This window comes from Canis aureus, chromosome 8 (assembly GCF_053574225.1).
Source record: "Canis aureus isolate CA01 chromosome 8, VMU_Caureus_v.1.0, whole genome shotgun sequence".
In the NCBI taxonomy this organism is placed as follows: Eukaryota; Metazoa; Chordata; class Mammalia; order Carnivora; family Canidae; genus Canis; species Canis aureus.
In genome coordinates this window covers 63,164,219-63,182,254 of record NC_135618.1, presented here as the reverse complement: position 1 = coordinate 63,182,254, position 18,036 = coordinate 63,164,219, and the positions used below count along the sequence as shown (strand labels likewise).

Sequence of the window (18,036 nt, the reverse complement as noted above, 5' to 3'; positions counted from 1 at the left end):
GCAGGCTGCAGGGGCTCAGCTGCTATGGGGGGACCGAATGGGGCGAGATGGGGTGATGGATGCAGCCCTAGACCCCCCACCAGAGATGGGGTGGGGTTCTCCCTGAGACCTGCGTGCCCCAAAGGTGGTCTCTTTCCCTGGTTCCATGGGAGGGGAGCAGTGTCAGATGACACTAGATGATGGAGGGCTCCTGGCCAGCGGCCCTTGCAAGATCCTTGGGTACACACCCCTCTGGCTCAGCCCTTGGGGGAGCATCCTGCCCAGTGCAAGACTGTCTGCTGAGAGGTTCCGAAGCCTCCTGGCCCTGCTTCCTGTGGGCTGGAAGGAAGGAGCCTTTCCTGTTTCTCCTTGTCCCACCTGGATGTGAGACGTGCTCCCAGGCCTGCTGTGCGTGTGTGTGTGTGTGCATGTGTGCATGCATGTGTGAGTAGTGGGGGCAGGATGGGTGCAGAGGAAGGGAAGGAGCACTGGAAATGTGGTCTGGGGACAGTGAGCACAGCTGGCAGCCTCGCTGGCTTCACCCCACCCCTGTAACTACCATCCATGCATCTATGTCAGGCATTTGGAGGGCCTGGGTCCCAGCCCTGCTGCCCTGATGTGTGACCTTGGGCTGGTTCCTGAGCTTCTGGGGACACCTGCAGCCCTCAGCTCCTAGGGGACCGTGAGGCTCAGATGAGTGGGTTCAGGCACTTGTCACCTGCTGTAGAATTCCAGAGAGGGATCTCATCCCTGTACAGACAGGACAGAGGCCAGGGTGGAAAAGTCAATAGCAGGGTGGGGCCCGCGGCCCTCCTGAGCTGAGGGGACATCGCAGCACCCCCACCCCCCCAGGTGAGACAATGGTGGCCCCAGACTCCAGCAGTGCGGCTTCCTTCCTGTCTCCTTGTATTTCCCTGCCTGTGTCCACAGCCCAGCTGGCCCAGGAGCCCCTGCCCCCCCGCCCCCGCCTGTGGGAAGCCTGGCCTTTTGTGTCCACTGGGAGGCTGGGGGCTGACAAGCCGACCTGGACCCTGGGAAGGCCTGGGGTGGCGGGAGGGGGGTCGCCTATGTAGCAGGGGACGGCGGGGGTGGGGCAGTTTCCTTCCACACCCTGGCCTGCGTCTGCGATCCGGCCAGGCTGCCTCTGCTCCCAGGGACTCTGAGCCCGGTGATGGGGGCATCTCTGCTCAAGGTGCCAGGCCCCTGCTCTGTGACCTAAGCTGGCAGCTCACGATCTCTGGGCCTCAGTGTCCCTCAGGCTCCCTCATGGTGAAGTGCTGTCTGCCCCATAGCCATGCAAGGTGGGAGGGCAAAAAAGAGAAGATGCTAGGCGTTCTTTCCCCTGGGGTGGGGAGTGGGCTGCACGGAACGGAGCGCAGGGACGGCCTGAGGCCCAGGGTCACACACTTCTTCTGAGTCTCCTGCGCTCTACGCAAGGGCCAGGCCTGTACCACCTCCAAGAACTCAGCCAGGTATGGAGAGCAGCACGCATCCTACAGATGTGAAGGGGCTCAGGGAGATTAAGTAACTTGAGGAGGCTTGTTCAGCAAATGAGGGAGGGAGCCCAAAATCCCAGGGCTGACAGATCCCACGCACAAGCACGCACCCACGCACGAAGCTGAGTCAGCTTCGAATCAGCCCTCGGTCTGCTCTGCTCCGGTTACAAGCTGCCAGGGGCAATTCAGACCACAGGGGCGCCAGACCCACTGCATTCCTGGGCCTCTGTCTCCCCTTCTGTGAAAGGGGGCGCAGGAAGCTTTGAGCTCAGGGGCTCCTGCTGTAGGGGCTGCAGGCCTTGTTAGGACCCCTTCCCTTACTCCCCCTGCCCTCAGCACACCGTGTGGCTGCTTGTCTGGCCTGTCTGGAACTGTGTCCCAGTGCAGCTCTGTTCAGATGATACCTCCTCCAGGAAGCCCTCCCTGACCTCCAGTGGGGCTTTGCACCCTCTGCTTGTCTCTATTCCCCAACCCTATCACACTGCCCCTCCTGGAGGTCGGGGACCAGGTCTTTCCTCACCCAGCCCCCAGCACAGCTGGCTCTGGAGATGTTTGCTGATGAATAAGTGAACTAACGAATGGCTGCCTTGAAGAGAATCACCCAGAGCTTTTAACAAGCTAGAGACATCACCCCCCAACAGGGGCCACAGAATCATAAGGGCTCCAACTCTAATAAGCTGATCCCTGAAATTGAGAGATGGGAATGAGCCCAACCTCCTCCCCGCCTCAGCCCAAAGGCCCTGCACCTTTGGCTTCATCTGTCCCATTGCTTGTCCACCTCCTTCCCAACCCTGGATCTCATGGAGCCATCTCTGCCTCAGGGCCTTGGCACCGGGACCTCCCTGATGCTCTTCCCCAGCACTCAGCCTGGCATGCACCTTCCCACTACGCATCCCAAGGAGCCAGTTGTGGTTTGTGGATTTACCAGGTCACAGGTGTGCCAGACATCTGTCCCCACCGGCGGTCCACTCCAGGACATCGCTGGCTGACCAGGGCGTTCACCGCGGGATTCCTCACACCTGGGACAGGGCCTGGCACATCCTACCACCAATAAATATCTGCTAAATAAATGAATAAATGGCATCAGACCCCGCTTATACCCTTCTAGGGACAAACAGTTCACTACCTACCATAGTAACCCATTTCCCTGGTGATTGGAAGCAAATTCTAGGGCGGCTTAAATCTGCTCTTCCCATCTCTCTCTCTCTGTGCCATAGCGGCAGCTCCTTGGAAGGAGGCCACACGTTCCTCGATACCCTTCAGAGACCCTGAGACATCAATCAGCAGGATGGGGTGCTCTAGCCAGAGAAGTCCAATGAGGTCCACCAGGACAGCCCCCTGCTCCGGGCAAGTTGAGTCAGTCCATCAGAGGCTGGATTCCCCACTCAGTTATGTGTGTGTGTGTGTGTGTGTGTGCACGTGTGCGTGTGTATGTGTGTGTGCACACGTGCACCTGGGCATGCTAGAGGATCCACTGGGCTGGGCCTATCTGGGGAAGCATAGCTGCCTCGGCCAGGAAGCAGTAGCCCTTGCACGGTTAGGTCTGTAGGCTTATGATGCCACCGGGCAGCCGAAGGTACCAGGCCCTCTGGACAGCCGAGGAGGGAGAGCAAATGCCCACGGGGCCACACGACTAAATGAGCCAGGGCGATAGGGACTGGTGCAGTCTGTGGCTAACAGGAAGGTACCTAGCCTACCATGCTCAGCTCCTTCCTCCTATCACAGGGAAGTGTGCAGATCTTCTGATTTTAAGAGATCTGAAGTTAATGCATCTGATATCTCTTTTTAAATACTGGCCTCCATGGTGAGACCTGAACCCAATATCACAATATCAATCTCTAAGCAAACTGCCTCAGGGGCAGTCAGTTCAAGACCTCTGGTCTAAAGCCAACTTTCACCCTGCTTTGTCTCACTTGGACACCCCAGGGTGGGGAGTGCCTTCCTGCCCCCCCCCATTCCAGCTCCTTTCTAAAGCCTCTGGGGCCCCATGAGAAACAGACCACCCAGCAGAGGGCGCTCCAGACCAGAGTGCTCCAGAGGGCGCTCCGGGTTTCCCCTCACCCCAAATCCAGGTGGCAAAGACACCCACTCTTCGTTTCCGGGAATGAGAGCCTGGGCCCGAGGTGGAGACGAGGAGCATCAGGAATGGCCAGGCCCCCCACCTAATTGACTGCAGAACCCAGGGCCTGGCGCTGGGCTGAAGGATGGGATGCACCAACGCTGCATGGGCCTGAACAATTCACCACCTCTCTGAGCCTCAGTTTCCAACTCTGTAGATGGGGCAGCTGTGAGGAGCGTATAGCACCTGCTCAGTGCAGGAGAATGGTGCCCACATGAGCCCCCCTGCTCCCTCCCTGCCAGGCCAGAGCTGCTCCCTGCCAGGATGTCTCCACACCCACCCACCTCCAGTGTCCTGGGCCTCGGCTCATTCATCTCTTCCTGCAGGTTGCCGTGTGTGCAGGGGCTGCGGAGGGAGGCTGATGCCAAGCTCTGACTCCATCTCAGCATGACCCTGGAGGGCTTGGGGCCACCAAGGCAATGTGTGTAGGGCTACAGTGATGCCTCAGTGTGCTTCCTCTCTGTTCAGGGCACAGGTGGCCTTGAGTGGCAAAACTTATCACCATCTCAGGCCCCCAGGGCAGTTTTTGTGACAGGGTGTGGGTCTGCCTGTCATGGGGGCTACCGCAGGTGTCTACGCCGGAGGTCTCACACCAGCTGGGATGTTGCTGCGGTGGTGGGGATGGCAGCCCACAGGCAGCAAGGCCTGCCCCAAGGTGGAACATAAAGAAGAGATGCATACACACCTGACTCTCCACTGCTGACCATCTCTGGAAGGGCTCAGGGAACCTGGCTGCAGGGGCGACTTGGAGCAGCAACTGGGACCTGGGGAGGGGGCGGCAGGCGAAGCGCCCTTCTCAGTAAGTGTGTATTTCTCCCCGGATATTTTCTCATGAAAAACTTCAGACATGCAGAAAGTGGAAATGCCTTTTAGGGAACACCTATTAAGCCGGCTCCCCAGATTCAGGGGGTAACACTTCACTCCATGGTTTCCTCCCTCCAACCTAAGTGGCCGACATCAGAACTGCACCTGGATACTCCAGCAGACATGTCCTTAACTAGCATTCACTGTCCTCTCATGGCTCTTCTCAGAAGCCTATTTTCCTCTTCTATAAAATGGGGTCATAGTTTTCTCCATGAGCCTGAGGGCTGTGGGGCCCTGGTGCTGCCAGGCACAGAGAAGGCCCAGCAGGGCAGTGGTGGGACCTGGATTTTGGCCTCAGCTCCCCCTTCCCACTCCCACCCTGGCCCCAGTCACTGGTCACCCTGCATCCAGAGCCTGGAGCACAGGGCGGTCCTCCCGAGCTCCCTCCAGACTCCGCAGGCTGCTGGCTGGAGCTGTCTTTTCAGCACCACGCAGAGCAGCCCTCCAGTCCAGAGGGCGGGCCAGCATGACCCTGAGGGCCACCCCCATCCCTGACCTGGGCAGGAGCAGCTAGTGCCTGGGGAGCTGGGGGGCCTTGGGCACCTGTGGGGTGGGGCTGGATGGAGAAGGAACCCTGGGCAGGAGGGGCACCCCCTGGAATGAGGGGTTTGGGCAGGGGTTGTGGCTTATACCTAGTGCCTAAGAGAGATCAAAGTGGGACAAGTGGGGACCCCTGGGTGGCTCAGCGGTTTGGCGCCTGCCTTTGGCCCAGGGCGTGATCCTGGAGTCCCAGGATCGAGTCCCACGTCAGGCTTCCGGCATGAAGCCTGCTTCTCCCTCTGCCTGTGTCTCTGCCTCTCTCTCTCTCTGTCTGTCTATCATGAATAAATAAATAAAATCTTAAAAACAAAAACAAAGTGGGACAAGTAAGGTGGGCGTGGAGGTTCTCAACATAGGAGTACCTGCCAGAGGATCATGTTCTCTCTGCACCTGGGCAGTGGGGTCTTTTCCCCTTGAGGGCACTCCTCTTGATGAGACCAAAAGGCTTTCCCTCTCTGCCGTCTCCATGGCCCCAGCAAAGCTAGGGGGTGGGAGTGGGGGCACAAAGGGAAGCATGGAACCCCCTGTTTGCACCCTTTCTCTGTAGGGCAACTCAGGTCCAGCTTTGGTGCACTACATATGTCACCAGAGGAACCAAGCACCCTGATCCCCAGCTGACTGGGGGGAGGGCACAGTCCTCAAGTTGGCATGGATCCCCCAGCCCTGGGTCTTCCTTCAGGAGGTTGAGGTGGCACTGGTGTGGGTGCCTGACCCTGGAGCTGTTCCCTCTGTCCCCCAGTGGCCTGGTGGGTCACGGGGACGAGGTTTGTCAGGCTAGGGAGGTCCATGTAGGGTGGGCTCCATAGAGGACTGAGCCTGGGGATTCCTGAGTGGCTCAGTGGTTGAGTGTCTGCCTTTGGCTCAGTTTGTGATTCTGGGGTCCTGGGATCGAGTCCTTCATTGGGGTCCTCATAGGAAGCCTGCTTCTCCCTCTGCTTATGTCTCTGCCTCTCTCTGTATGTCTCTCATGAATAAATAAAACCTTAAAAAAAAAAGAGGACTGAGCCCGACTGTCAGGAATGGTGGAAGAGGGGGCGGGGGGCTTCAAGTAGGGGTGAGGATGTCTGGGTGGAGAAGAACACCTCCCTGCCCCTCCTCCTCCCCCTCCAGCTCTCCGTGCCTTCCTACCTCCTCCGGAGGCACTTCTGGAAGTTATGTCCTCCAGAGTCTGGGCCACTCCTACACCCACTTCCCTCTCTGCTCTCTCCCCCTCCTTGGTTGAAGTCTTCATGAGGATTTCAGAGGCTAAAGGCAGACCTGGCAGAGAGGAGGGCAGTCAGGGAACTCTGAGAGCTAGAACAGTGGAGTGGGGAATGGGGCCTGGTCCTTGAAGGCTCAGGAGAGCAGGTGTCCTTTCTAGACACTCAGTGATGACCTCACTTATCCTCACAAGAGCCCTATGGGGATGTCTTCATAGATGAGGGGACTCAGACACAGAGAGGGGAGGCATCTGCCTGAGGTCACACAGCATAACTGTGGCAGAGCTGGGATTGGAACCCAGGCCCTCTGATTCCAGAATCTTTTAGATATCTGGGTGGCTGCTGTTGGAAAAATACATATATTCAGTCCCATTTTTATTGTTTTTCTCCTTATTTAAAAAAATGAGGTCTTAGGTTTGCAAACATGGATTTGCAAACAAAAATTTTGGGGAGACTCTGCCCCCCATCCCTGGAGAGGTGTTGGTCACTCTGAACGTGGCAGAGGTCCCACACTCATGCCCAATGCTTCATGGGAAGTGGGCAAAGCCAGTGGCCGAGCGGCATCCAGGCTGTGAGAGAGCCTGGGGAAGCCCGGAGGGGACCCCATGTACTCTGGCCAGCTGCCTGGAACAGCCCGGAACTTGGAGAGGCAGCCTCTTTCCGGGAGCACTGAGGCCCTGCACCTTGTGGGGCCTTGCACTGAGGGTGGGGGTGTGGCGGGGGTGGAGAGGCTCCTTAATGCCCTATGGGGAAGGCACCACCAGCAGTACAGAGACCCAGGCCGCACTCTGACCCAAACCTGACTGTGCTTTCAGGACCTTGGAAACAGCCCCCCATCCTCATTTCAAACCTCAACCCCTCTCCAGCCAAGAGCTCCATTCCTTTTCGGTAAGCATTGCCCTCCCTGACAGCCAGCCATTCTAAGCCTGCTAGCATGGGACCAGTTCCAGCCCGAGGGACAAAGCCGTAACCAGGGCCGCAGGCCGGGCTGACCCTGGACAGGCAGTTGGCACTGCTGCCTTGCAGGGCCCCTCGCCATGGTTACAGCCCACCCGCAGTTCCACTCAGAGGCAGGCATTGTTTGGGCGCCAGAGTGTGGCAAGCACCCAGGAGACCGGGCTGGCACAATGGCCTTGGAGTGTCTTTGGCCATGGACGTGTCGCTGAGTGCTTTCCCACGCTCTGGCCTCTCAGCAGTCCTGGGAAGGTGAGTGCACCCTGGCTTTGGTAGATGGAGAAACTGAGGCCTGCAGAAGAAGTGTGTTAGGGAGTCAGGGCCAGCCTTGGATAAGTCTGTGAGTCAGGGCTTGCCACAACCAGGTAATGGGTGGGATGCCCAACCTTTGCTGGGCAGCACCAGTGAGATGACAGCATTACTATGACATGGATCACGAACACATGTGAGCCAATACTGGTGGCTTCACCAGTCCTCCCGCCCTCCACGCTCCTGTCCCCAGGGAGACAAGAGCACATGCTGCTTGTGCACTTTGTAGTCTCCAAACCTTTTCCCCCACTGACCACTCCGCCCAAATGCTCTTTTCTTGATTCTCTCCCTATAAACCATCACCTTCCTTAATTCCTTTCCATTTAGTGGGAGGGGACGTTGTTTTATTAGTCCCTTTCCAAGCACATGTCAACTTCCCTTTGAACCCTGTCATGCCCTCTTGCGCAGTGTGTTTCTGGGGTGTGGATGATCCTGGAATATGCCCTCCCATCTCTGGGAGGTACCCTGGAGGTACCTGGAGGGTCTTCTGGCTGGACCCTTCTTCTCACTGATCAAGATCATCAAGGACAGGCTGCTTGACGCATTTGCTTCCCAGACTTGGGTCTTGAACAGAATTTGCAAGGTTGAGGCTATTGCTTAAACCTGCTGGCTTGAGGGTACCACAAGGTCATAATCAAACCAAGGAGAAAAGCATGCGACAGCAAACAACCCTCACATATTCAAGAACAACGGGATCAGCAGCTCACTTCTTATCAGAAACAAGAGAAGCTGGTATAAAGAGTGGAATGAAATGGTCAAAGTGCTAAAGAGAAAAAAAGCCAACTCTCAGAATCCTATATCCAGCAAAACTATCCATCAAAAAGTGAAGATAAAGTAAAACCATTTCCAGGTGCAAAAAGTCTAAGGGAATGTGTTGCTAGCAGACCTGTCTCACAATAAATACTAAAAGAATTCCTTCAAGCTGTGAAGAACTGATACAAAGTGATAAATTGAGTCCATGGAGAGAAATGGAAAGCTCTGGGGATGTTGACTGCATATGTTAATGTACCAGACCACACACACACATCTTGCTGATGCTGTATATTGACAATAACAGCACAGGGCAGTGGGGAGAGACAGAGTTACATAGAAGCAGCAAAGTTTCTATGTTTTCCTGGAATTAAGTCAGTATTAATCAGGAGATTGTGATAAGAGGCATGTGCAATCCCCAGAGCCATTACTACAAGAAAAAACTAACAAAAACAGTTTTTAAAAAATCAACAGAGAAATTTAAGTGGCACACTAAAAAAATATTTATATAACATGAAAGAAGGTAGTGAAGGAGGAACAGAGGAAGAAAATAGATGGGAGACATACAGAAAGCAAATAGCAAAATTAAAGATGTAAACCTACCTGGAATAATTGAGTGTATATATTTGGTCTTTGTCGCTGGCATAGAGCTCCTAAAACCTTTGGAATTTCCTGATTGATGTCTTCTGTAATTCATAATAAGCCCCTATGGCCCACACCTGGGTCTATGCTAATGAGGGGACTCCAGATGGGGGAGTGCCCCGGACACCTCAAGAGGGGTGGTCCCCAGAGGAACCAACCCAGATTAGAGGGCTGGAGATTTCAGCCTTCATGGAAGACAGAGGGCTCAAGACTGAGTTTGTTTGGTTGTTTTTTTGTTGTTGTTGTTTTTGTTTTTTGTTTTACTGAGTTTAATCATTACTGGCCAATGATTTGATTGGTCATGCCTAATTAGTGAAACCCCATCTAAACCCCCTAAACAAGGGGGTCTGGTGCTTCTAGGTGGTGACATAGATGTGCTGGGAGGGTGGTGCATCTAGAGGGGGCATGGAACCTTGGGCTACCCTCCGCCCACTCACACATCTTGCCCCATGCATCACCTCCATTTGGCTGTTCCCAAGTTGTATTCTTTATAATATGACTATAATCCTAAGTATGGTGCTTTCTTGAGTTCTGTGAGTAATTCTAGTGAATTATTGACCTGGAGGGAGATCATGGGAGCCAGTGAATGTGCAGCCAACTTAGATGGGTATGCAGGAAGCCTGGGGACCCTGGATTTGAAGCTAATGTCTGAAGTGGGGGCAGCTTATGGGAATGAGCCCCTCACCCATGGAGCCTGCACTGACTCCAGGTAGTTACTGTCAGAACTGAACTGAATTGTAGTACACTCAGTTGGTGTTGGAGGATCACAGAATTAGGTTGATAGATACTATGTCAATAATTACGTTAAATGTAAATTGGGGCTTACCCACCCCAATCAAAAGGAGACGTCTTCAGGCTATATTTTCTTAATACTTAAAAAAATTAAGATCCAGTTCTATGCTGTCTAAAGACACAAACAGATGAAGGTAAATGGATATGTAAACAACAGCCACAAACTTGTGATAACAGCTGGGATGACTACATTAACATTGTCCCTGAAATGCAAGTCCAGCCCAGATGGCTTTACAGGTAAATTCTACCAAATACTTAAAGAAGAAATAATATAAAATCCATCACAAGATAAAGAATGAGGGCAACATTACCCTGATTCTCAAGTCAGACAATGACATCACAAGAAAACTGCAGATCTATGTCCTTAGTAACACAGGTATAAGAATCCTTAACAAAATATTACAAACTGAATCCAGCAACATGTAAAAAAGATCCTATACCATGACCTGATGGAAATTGTTCCAGGAATGTGAAGTTGGCTTAGTGTTCAAAAGCCAATTAATGTGGGACGCCTGGGTGGCTCAGCGGTTGAGTGTCTGCCTTCCGGCTTGGGGTGTGATCCTGAAGTCCCAGGGTCAAATCCCACATCAGGCTCCCTGCATGGAGCCTGTGTCTCTGCCTCTCTCTGTGTGTGTGTCTCTCATGAATAAATAAATAACAATTTAAAAATCAATTAATGTGATCACTGCATTAATTGAATAACAGACAAAACCCCAGATGATCATGTCATCTACATTCCTAGATGTAGGAAAAGCATCTGACCAAGATTAACATCATTGATAATAAAAACTCACGACATACTAGAAATAGAAGGGGATTTCCTCAAATGGATATAGGCATCTATGAGAAGCTATAGCTAGTAATTGTAATGATGAAAGACTGAAATTTTCCCCCTCTAACACTAAGGACAAACCAAGGATATCCATCATCCTTGTTGTTCAACATTTTGCTGAAGACGCTAGCCAGTGGAACAAGGAACAAATAAAATGAACTAAAACAAAAGAAAATAAATAAATCTAGATTTCAAAGGAAGAAGTAAAACTATCTTTATTCATGGATGGGATAATCCTTAATGTAGAAAATCCTAAGGAATCCCCCCTCCCCAAGAGCTACCAGAACTAATAAACCAGGTTAGCAAGGTAGCAGGATATAAGATTAATATACAAAAATCAATTATAGTTCTATACACAAGCAGTGAACATTCTGAAAATGAAAGTAATTGTTCCATTCACAATAGCACAAGAATAACACAATGCTTAAGAATAAATGTTACAAAAGAAGAGTAAGGCTCCCATACTGAAAAGAACAAAACATCACTGACACAAATTAAATAGTATTTAGGTAAACAGAAAGACATTCTATACTCAGTTCTCTGTGGAGCAACCTATAGATTCAACACAATCTTTATAGAAATCCTAGGAGGCTTTTTGGGGTAGGAATTGAGAAGCTGATCCCAAAGTTTATATGGGAATTTATAGGACCTAGAATAATTGCCAAAACAATTTTGAAAGAGAAGAGCAAAGCTGGAGAACTGGCACTACATAACTTTCAAACTTGTGATAAAACCACAGGAATCAAGACAGTGTTACACCGGCACAAAGACAGGTATATAGGTGAAACAGAACTGAGAATCCAGAAATTAGCCGTTGTATTTATGGTCAGTTGATTTTCTTTTTTTTCTAAAGATTTTATTTATTTATTTGAGAGAGAGAGAGAGAGAGAGAGAGAGAGCATGAGCAAGGTGATGGGGCAGAGGGAGAAGCAGACTCCCCACTGAACAGAGAGCTTGATGCGGGACTTGATCCCAAGACCCTGAGTTCATAACCTGAGCCGAAGTCAGACGGTTAACCAAGTGAGCTACGCAGGTGGCCCTGGTTAGTTGATTTTCAACAAAAGTACCAAGAGAATTCAATGGAGAAAGGATAGTCTTTTCAACAAATGGAGCTAGAACAATTGGGTATTGCAAAAAGAGAGGATAAACCTTACACCAAGCACAAGAAATCACTCAAAATGCTCCATGTAACAGTGAAAACTATAAAACTTCTGTAAGAAAACAGAGGAAATCTCTATTATCTTGGGTCAGACATGCCACCAAAAAAAGCACAGTCCATAAAAGAAAAATTGATAAGCTGTACTTCATCATAAGTTTAAAAAATCACCTCAAATGACACCATTACTAAAAAGAACAGATGAGCTATAAATGGGGAAATATGTATAAAGTGTACATCTGATAAAAGACTCGTGTCCACATACACATTTATAAATAGAAAACAAACACAAGTCAGTAAGAAAATAACCTAATGTAAAAATGGGCAGAAGACCTAAATAGTTCATAAGAGAAGATATATGAATTGACAAGCATAAAAGCAAGATGTTCAGAATAATCAGTTATTAAAGAAAAGCAAATTAAAACCATGATGAGATCCCAGGACACACCAACTGGAAGGGCTATAGTCAAGAAAGACAATAATTCAGTGCAGGATGGGGAGCAGTTGGAACCCTCATGCATTGCCAGCATAACATAGACAGTCAGTCACTTTGTGAAGCCTGGCAGCTTCTTTAAAAAGTTAAACATGAACTAATCATATGACCCAGCAATTCTACCCTCAAGAATCTACCCAAGAGAAATGAAAACATATGTCCACACACCGAGTATATGAATGTTCACAGCAGTATCTATATAACAGCTCCAAGCTGGAAACCGTCTAAATATCCATCACTGGGGAAAGGATGCACCAAATGCAGCCCATCCACACAATGGAATGCTATTCAACAAGAAAAGAATGAAGTATGGATCCTTGTGACATGGATGAGGCTCAAGAACGTGATGCTGAGTGCAGCTGGACATGGAGGACTTCTTATTGTAGGATTCCATATATAAAAATGTTTAGAAAAGGCAGATTTATGGACACAAATGCCAGGGGCTCAAGTGGAAGCAGAGGCTGGCTGTAGATGGGGTGGGGTAAGCTTTTGGTGTGATGGAAATGTTCTGAAACTGGATTATGGTGGTGGTTGCACAATCCTGTAAATTTTGTATAAGTCATGTACAACAGGTACATTTTATGTTGTGTTAATTGCATTTCAACAAAACTGTTTTTAAAGAAGTAAACATTGATTATTTTTGTAGTATTATTGTATCTGTTTGTTGTGTCATTTTGTTGTGTTAAAAATACAATACCAGGGGAACCTGGGTGGTTCAGTCAGTTAAGTGCTCGACTTAGGCTCAGGTCATGATCTCAGGGTCATGAGATTGAGCCCTGCGTCAGGCTGCACCCTGAGCATGGAATCTGCTTAAGATTCTCTCTCTCTCTGCCCCTCCCTCCCACTCCTGCTCACACATGTGCTCTCTCTCTCTTTCTCTAAAAATATATATAAATACCATTTACAATCACTCAAAAAAAAAAACCCCCTCAAAATGCATAGATGTGAATCTAACAAAACATGTACAGATTTCTATGCTAAAAACTGCAAACTGTGAAGAAATAAATAAAATAAATGGAAAGACATACAATGTTCATGGATTAGAAGGCTCAATGTAGGGAAGATGTCACTTCTCCCAAAACTGATTTAATGCAATTCCTATAAAAAATTCTGGAAATACTATTTTTTTTGTAAATACAGACACAATTATGCTAAAATTGACAGAGAGAGGTAAAGGACTTGAAGAGGTAACACAAATGTCAACAAAAAAAGTGAGACGAGCCCCTTTACCTGATTTTAATCCTTACTAGAGAGTGGCAATGACCAACACTGTGTGGGATTGGCAGAGGGCAGACACAGTGACCGATGGGAGAGGATAGAGAACTCACAAAAAGCCTTGTGTAAGTATGGCCAGCTGACTTGACAAAAGTGCAAGAGCAATTCAGTGGAGGGAACATTGTCTTTTTAATAAACAGTGCTGGAGCAATTGAATACCCACAGGCAAAAAGCAAACTTCAATCCACACATCAAACTTGATTAGAAAACCAACTCAAGGGGATCCCTAGGTGGCTCAGCAGTTTAGTGCCTGCCTTCGGCCCAGGGTGTTATCCTGGAGCCCCGGGATCGAGTCCTGTGACAGGCTCCTTGAGTGGAGCCTGCCTCTCCCTCTGCCTGTGTCTCTGCCTCTCTCTCTCTCTGTCTTTCATGCTGCCCTGCAGAGGACCCGCCTGAAGTTACAGGCTGGAAGCAAACATTTGCAAACCACATATCTGACAAATGACTCATATCTAGAGTATATAAGAACTCACAAAACCCCAAATGAAAAAAATCCAATTACAAAATGGGCAAAAAAAAAAAACATGTAGAGATGTGTCACTGAAGAGGATGTGGCAAACGGTGCCAGGATGGCAAGCAAACAGCACCAGCCACTGGGCAAACGCAGATGGAGAGCACCAGAGCATGCTTCTGCACCCACTACAAGAGCTGAAATGCAGCGTGTGACCACAAGCAGCACATCCGCTGTGGGGCATCCCATGGAATAGAGCCTGGGGATAGAAAGGATGAATCTTTTCCTGGCAATATGGCACTATGTGGAGTGAGAAACACTAACCTCAAAAGGCGACATACTGTATGATCCCAGTTAGGTAACATTCTTGAAATGACAAAGCCACAGAAATGGAAGCCAGACTTGTGGTCACCAGGGTGAAGGGTTGGCTGTACAACAGAGTGGCAACACGAAAGAGGCCCGCATGGGGATGGAGTGTCCTGGGTCTTGGTTGTGGTGGTGTCTCCACAGATTTACACGTGTGATCACAGGACATGGAAGGAGACTCACCCATTGTACTAACATCAACCTGCTGGTTTAGATCTGATACTATGATCACATGAGAGATAGCCATTGGGGGAAAACACAGGACCTCTCTGTGCTGTGTTTGGAGCTTCCCGAGAATCTGTAATTATTTCAAAATAAGAGATCAGAACAACAGTGACAAAGCAATCCCTGATTATCCCAATTTCTGTGGGCCGGGAATTCTAGTGATATCACGTGGTGGTTCTGGCTTGGGGTTTCTCATGAGGCTGCCCTTACAAGGGTGTGAATGTTGGTTGGGGCTGCTGTCATCTGAAGGTCCAACTGGGGTAGGAGGCCCTGATTCCCGCTGGCTATTAGTGAAGGTCTCTGGTCCTCGACCGGTGACCCTCCTTAGGGCCACTTGAGTGTCCTGACATATGCTGGCTTCCCCTAGAGTCAGTGACTGGGAGAGAGCAAGGACGAAGCCACTGTCTGGGGGGCTAGCAGGCTGCGGGGTGCTCTGAACCCTGGGAGGGGCTGGAGGGACCAGCTGACTGGGGAGCTCTGTTGTCGGGCTTTTTGCTGGGTCTCTCCTCTGGGGCTACTCTGTTCCCAGAGATGATGCTGGGTGGTGTGGAGGAAGCCTGTTCCTGTCTGTCATCACTGGGGCATGGGGTCCTCAGGAGCACACAGCACTGTTCCTTCCCTCTCAGGGCTGGGCTGGGGAAGAGGTTGCATGGGGTTGGGGAGGGGCGTCTGGGGACAATCTCGCCCCCTGCATGCCCTGGCAACACCTCCTGTCGGCCCCTCTGAGGATTTGGGGGACAAGTCAGGCTGGTCTCGACGTTCCCACGGCTGTTGAGGGTTTGCTTCTGTCGAGGGGGCGTGTCATTACCATTTGTCGCCTCTGCTCTGGTTTCTAACATTTGCTTGCTGTCACATCCTCTCCTGTCCCCCTGATACCCGTGGATTTATGCCTGTAAAAATATCTTATTACTGTCATTCATGGGAAGCTGCAAAGGGAGTGAGAACAGGTGCACGTGTTCAATCACCATCTGTACCCCAGACATCAAAAAAAATTTTTTTTTAATTAAATTTTGCTACAGTCAGTTTGGGTTGTTTGTAACCTTGATTGATCCAGGCAAAATTCCCACATCTGCTCTTCCAACAGGAGCTCGGAGAGCACTTACTCCACGCCAGGCCCAAGGACACAAGCAGAGATGTCACAGGAGGGGGAGGTCCAGATGGTGAGCTGGGGTGGGTCACACGAGGAAAGGGCTGGTCCCTGGTTCTGGGAGCTGCTCCTGAATGATGAGCTGAACTGGATGTAAGGGGGTGGGCAGACCCCACAGACGGCGGTGTGGTGCCTGGCGCGGTCAGCGTATGCAAGGGATAGCTGGTGTGGGCATAATCTGGCCAGGCCTTGGCAGTCGGGCTGAGGATGTCAGGGGCTCCGCAGGCACCCAAGAGTCTCTGCACATCTAAAGAACATGTGCTCGGAACCCAGCTATAGGAGAGGCAAGTGAAAAGATCTGTGCAGAGGGGAGAGAAAGGAGGCAGGAGACCCCAGGGGAGACACCCCCACCCAGGAGCTGTGGACGTTCTATATCCTGGTCTGGGTGGCGGTTACACAGTAGACACGTGTGTGAAAACTTATTGGGCTGAGCATTTGGGATTTCTGCACTGAACTGTATGGACATGATCCTTCAATTGGAAAGTAATGACAATACTGCAAATAGCCCCGGGCGAGAGGTGAATTCATGCAGGGTGGGAGAGCCACTGGGCCAGGTTCAAGTGTAGCAGGAGTTTAGAGGTGCTTAGGGAAGGCTGCCTGGAAGAGGGGGCCTGGAGAGGACCCGTGGCTGCGAGAGAGCAAAACAGGTTGGGAGCCAGTGGGCTGAAGCCCCAGGGAAGAAGGACAGAACATTCTAGAAACAAGACACTGCTTACACAGAACTGATAGGTCCACACCAAGACCATAGCTCTGAAGTGCAGCAGGACCTTGCCCCAGAAAGCTGGGACAGGCCTTTGTTCCCCCAACAAAAGGACCCTCTGCTTTATCAAAGGGATCCCCCAAAGGGGGCTTCTAGCAGCAGCTCCTTGGGGTGTGAAAATGGGACTTGAGGGTCAGAGGCCAGGCAGAGGCAGCAACTCGTGGGAAGGTACAATAGCATCTGCCCCTGGGGGTCCCTTAGGTGGACAAGGGTGTGCTGGAGGGTGGACACGAACCCCCCAGCCAGGCTGGGCAGGGGCTGGGTCCTGCCACACTTGGGCGGCGTCGCGGACACAGCACATGTCTGGATCCACACGTGTCCAGGATGACCCAGGGCCACCTCCAGGATATAGAAGGCCCAAAGACAGACTCGGGGTGGTGGTCTAGGGGGCACGTCTGCAGGGCTTCAGAGCCTGGTGGAGGCTGAGCCCCACATCTCCTGGACACCCCCGCATGAGGAGCCCAGGGCAGAGAGTGCCCTTCCTCAGTGATGACAAGTGAGCTGAACCTGGGGTGTGAGCCCCGCACTGCCCTTCACTGTGGGGCTGGCCTGGGGGGAGGCTCCCCCCGCTTGTTCACACTGTAGGTAAGGGGCCTGGGGCGCCCACTGTGAAGATGGCGGCCAGGGGGGTGTTCCGGGCCCGGGGTGACCGACGCCTTGCCCTCCGTGCGGGCCGTCCTCGCCCAGCCCAGCCACCCAGGGCTCCGGGGCCGGGCTGGGCACCTCTCACTGGCCCCCGACAGGCTCTCCGCCCAGAAGGCTGCGGTCTGCTCCTCCAGGGGAGCCTCTAGGCCCTGAGCCCATCATTCCAGAAAGACTCACCAGGAGGTGTGACTGCCCAGCCCTTGACCAGCGAGCCCACACAGCTGTGCTTGCGGAAGCGCCCCTGGGCGCCCCAGCAGAGCCGCTGACCGGCCGCATTTCTGACCCGAGGCTGCCCCCTGGTGGGAGCGCCGCCACCGGCCAGCCCAGCTCCGCGAGGCCCCTCCCAGGACCGAGGCCACCGGTCTGCTGACCCCCCATTCAGAGGGCCCCACCTCGTCATGTTCCCTCGTGCACAAGGCCGCAGGGTCCCCAGTGGCCAGCAGGAGGGGGGCATCGGCTCTGTGGAAGCGCTGGGGGTCATTCCCAGGGAAACCAAAGGGACCAGGACTATGTCCCCAGGAAGGGCGGCCCAGCAAAGGACAAGCCCCTGGAGCAGGTGCTGGACAGTGGCCTCACTGTGTGACCCGAGCCTCAGTCTCCACATACAGAACTCAGAGGCACGCAGCCGCTGAGCCCTCGCGGTGTGCTGGTCCCACCCAGCACGGGCTACAAGTGTAAAATGCACCCGGGGCACCCAAACCCCCAACCACCCAGAATATAAAATATCTCACAGATAGTTTTGATATGATTCACAAGTTGAAATGACAATATTTTGGATATACTGGGTCAAGTACATAATCAAAATTAATTTCCCCTCTTGCTTTTTGCTTTTGAAGGCAGCACCCCCCGCCCAAATATGAAATCACCATGTAGCTCAAAGCGTTGTGGAGGATTTGATCCGTAAAGCGTGACAAAGGGCGGCCAATCCTGCTGTTAGCAGCACAGAGTCATTGCTAAAAGGAGGAATTTTATCTGAAAAACTCATAGTAATTTTGCATTCTCCTCTATAATCTATCTGTGTTCCTTTTCACGAAAAACAAAA

At 51.5% G+C, this 18,036-nt stretch overlaps 2 long non-coding RNA genes across 4 annotated transcripts; one reads left to right on the top strand and one right to left on the bottom strand.

Annotated features, from left to right (window-relative positions):
- Positions 1–1,039: 1,039 nt before the first annotated feature.
- Positions 1,040–7,200, bottom strand: LOC144319455 (uncharacterized). Of its 3 annotated transcripts, none has more exons than XR_013385268.1 (5): positions 7,048–7,200; positions 6,127–6,255; positions 4,280–4,358; positions 3,879–3,995; positions 1,040–2,536 (listed from the first exon to the last, which is right to left on the bottom strand). It is a non-coding gene; the product is annotated as an uncharacterized LOC144319455 (long non-coding RNA). The 3 variants fall into 3 exon arrangements; XR_013385267.1 differs by having other exon boundaries at positions 3,879–3,939; XR_013385266.1 differs by lacking the exon at positions 3,879–3,995.
- A 66-nt stretch (positions 7,201–7,266) lies between these two features.
- On the top strand, positions 7,267–18,036 carry LOC144319454 (uncharacterized). Its single transcript, XR_013385265.1, has 3 exons — positions 7,267–7,403; positions 15,527–15,602; positions 17,831–18,036. It is a non-coding gene; the product is annotated as an uncharacterized LOC144319454 (long non-coding RNA).